Raw genomic sequence first — 3695 nt, 5'->3', positions numbered from 1 at the left:
CAGAGCAGAATTATTCACAATAGCCAAGAGCTGGAAGCAACTCAAGTGTCCACTAAAGGATGAATGGATAAACAAAATACGGCAGGTGCTTACGATGGAATATTATTCAGCCTTAAAAAGGAAGGAAATTCTGACTCATACTATAACATGAATAAGCTTTAAAGACATTATAGCAAGTGACACAAGCCAGTCACAAAAAGACAAACACTGTATAATTCAAGTTATATGAGGTGCCTAGGACAGTCAAACTCACAGGGACAGAAAGTTAGAATGGCGGTCCCTAGGGACTGGGGAGAAGGGGGCAGTTGAGACTCAGTTGCAGAAGATAAAACAAATTCTGAGGACACCTGGGTGGCTCAGTCGGTTAAGCGTCTGCCTTCGGCTCAGGTCATGATCCCAGGCTCCTGGGATGAAACTCCCCACGTCTGACTCTCTGCTCAGTGGGGAACCTGCTTCTCCCTCTCTGTCTGCCCCCCACCTGCTCGTGCACACACTCTCTCTGACAAATAAATAAATGTTAAGAAAAAAAACAAGTTCGCTCTCGACTGAGGCAGCCATCTTGCTCTTGCCGCATGCTGTTGTTGGAGGACCCTCCCTGCTTCAGATTTACCAACAGCATGAATCAAGAAAAGTTAGCCAAACTTCAGGCTCAGGTCCGGATAGGGGGCAAGGGTATAGCTCACAGAAAGAAGAAGGTGGTACATAGAACAGCTATGGCTGATGACAAAAAAACTTCAGAGTTCTCTAAAAAAACTGGCTGTGAATAATATAGTTGGTATTGAAGAGGTGAACATGATTAAAGATGATGGGACAGTTATTCATTTCAACAATCCCAAAGTCCAAGCTTCCCTTTCTGCTAACACCTTTGCAATAACTGGTCATGCAGAAGCCAAACCAATCACAGAAATGCTTCCCGGAATATTAAGTCAGCTTGGTGCTGACAGTTTAACAAGTCTTAGGAAGTTAGCTGAACAGTTCCCTCGGCAAGTGTTGGATAGCAAAGCACCAAAACCAGAAGACATTGATGAAGAGGATGATGATGTTCCAGATCTCGTAGAAAATTTTGATGAGGCATCAAAGAATGAAGCTAACTAAAAGTTTTTCTGGAGTTTGGAAGCTGGCATGGACTAGATTTAACAAATCAGCTATGTGGTTCCAAAGTTTTACAGACGTGGAGAACATCAACTGTTACTAGTTCAGTAATATAAATATTTTGTATATTAATAATGCTGTTTGTTCAGCATTTTTCGGTCATTTGATTTTGCATTTTGCACTTCCTCCCAGGATCTATTCTTTCGGTCAAAATACGAAGTATTGGTGCAGTTTGAGGGTGTTTTGGTGTTTGATTCTCAGTTTTCTGTTTTTTTTTGTTGGGGTATTTTTGGTGTGTGTATGTGTATGTATGTGTGTGGGTATGTGTGTATACAGTGGAGAGCAAATTGGAAAACAGTTCTATTTATCCTCCTTCTTCCCCCAGTAGAAAATAAAACAAATCTTTACATTAAAAAAAAAAAAAAGAAAAAAAACAAGTTCTGGGGATGGATGGTGGTGATGGTTGCGTAATGTGAATGAACTCAATGCCACAAAACTATACACTTAAAAATGGTATATTTTATGTTATGTATGTTTTGTGATAGAAAAAAAAAGAACTGATGAAATTAGTTGCCTGAAAGCAGAATAAAATGTTGAACAAAAAAAATGTTTTTTAAATAGGTTTTAACAAGATCAGAGAGTATGATTTTGGCCAGGTAGAAAATGATCTGGATTTTTATACACACATGCATGCACACAATTTTTAAGGAAAAGATGGTAAATTATTATTTCAGTTGTGAAAATTTTTTAGAAAATCAGGAGAAAAAGACTAAAAAGATATTCTTATAAAAAGTGAACAATTTTCAATTAAGTCACCAAACAACTGCCCGCAGAATAAAAGAACTTATTAAAGATAAATTGAAATTTTGAAAAAAATAGCAAATTGTAGCCAAGTTATGCCATGAAACACTGCCCAATTAATACTTTGAGTATAATTAGTTTTATTTTTATTTATTTGTTTTTAAAAGTTTACTTAAGTCATCTCGCCACCCACTGTGGGGCTCAAACTCACAACCCTGAGATCAGGAGTCGCATGGTCTTCTGACTGAGCCAGCCAGGCGCCCTCAGTATATTTAGTTTTAAAGGTCTTCCAAATTTATGAAGAAACATTGTCAATTCATTGCTTAAAAATATAAACTGTGACAGAGATTTTTAAAAATTTTTTACATCTGACAAAGAAGAAACTCAGATATGAAATAAATTAGTTTCTATCATGCCAGATGGTGCTCCAGCTATGTTCAGTTAAAAAAAAAATCTGGATTTATTGTAATTTCAAAACAGGAGACTGATGTTTCCCTTATTGCTTCATTCCACTGTATGATATATATTGAAAATATTTGTGTTCATTTTCAGAAGTAGACTCTGTGGAAAGTGTCATGGATATAGCTGTTAAAATTGTTCAGTGTATACATTCAGATGCTGTGAATCACCATCTTTTGGAAAAGAACAGAAAGCAATAAATGTGATGATCTTGTCTCTATCTATGTTCATTGGTTGGGTCATGGAAGAGTTTTACAAAGATTTACTGTGCTGTGAATTCTAATTCAAGATTTGCTTGAAACAAAAGGAATTCTTACCAAATATTTAATAATCAAAAACAAAACACAGCAATCTATGTTTTCTCATTGATATCACAGTATATATGAATGAGATAAATTTTAAGTTCTAAGGACACAAAAAGCTTCCTTGTGACCTAGCTAGAAGGCTACAAGAATTTACACTGAAATGGAAACTTCTTATAATAAATAAATGATTTACTGAATGATTTAACACGTTTTCTAATATGAATAATATACACAAAAGATTTTTAATTGTAATAACCAGCATTATGTAAACTATCTACAAAACCTACAAGAAAAATTTGAAGAATGTTTTGTTGGCATTGATGAACTTAGAGTTACTTTTCAATTTATGCAAGACCTCTTTACATTCCATGTTAATAATACTGAGTTGACATGAGTCAGTGAATTGACATAACTTGGACAGACCTAATTTTGACACTGATCTGCTTTTGCTACAAACAATAGTTCTAATAAAGATGAATTCATTTTGTCAATGTAGAAGTGAACATTAAAGGAAAATTATTTATTGGTACTTGATCCAGTAATTGAAAAACTTTTAAGTATGCTTGAAAGAGCTTGGGTATGTGACTTGACTTTTTCAACTGTAAATATGAATGCATATTAAATATTTCTTTTTTTTAAGATTTTATTTTTATTTATTTGACAGAGAGCGAGCGAGCACAAGCAGGGGGAGCAGCAGGCAGAGGGAGAAGCAGGCTCCCCACTGAGAAAGGAGCCCCATGCGGGGCTCAATCCCAAGACCCTGGGATCATGACCTGAGTAGAAGGCAGACGCCTAATGACTGAGCCACCCAGGTGCCCCAGATTAAATATTTCTAACAAAAATTTAGCATCCAGATCGAGGTGTGCTGATTATAAGATACAACCTAGATTTCAAAGGCTTATAACAACCACCACAAAAAGGAACATATCTCATTAATGATTTTTTTATATTGAACATATGTTGATGTGATGAAATTTTGGAAATATTGGATTAAATAAAATGTACCATTAAAATTAATTTCACCTGTTCCTACCTTCT

At 35.5% G+C, this 3695-nt stretch overlaps 1 pseudogene; it reads left to right on the top strand.

Annotated features, from left to right (window-relative positions):
* The first annotated feature begins 545 nt into the window (after positions 1-545).
* On the top strand, positions 546-1347 carry LOC114198811 (transcription factor BTF3 homolog 4 pseudogene; annotated as a pseudogene).
* The last annotated feature ends 2348 nt before the right edge of the window (positions 1348-3695 follow it).

Source organism: Eumetopias jubatus, unplaced genomic scaffold, assembly GCF_037043125.1.
Source record: "Eumetopias jubatus isolate StellerSeaLion01/CBP00866 unplaced genomic scaffold, mEumJub1_p1.0 scaffold_12, whole genome shotgun sequence".
Lineage (NCBI taxonomy): Eukaryota > Metazoa > Chordata > Mammalia > Carnivora > Otariidae > Eumetopias > Eumetopias jubatus.
The sequence above is the reverse complement of the archived record's forward strand: the minus strand, read 5'-3'. Positions and strand labels throughout refer to the sequence as shown.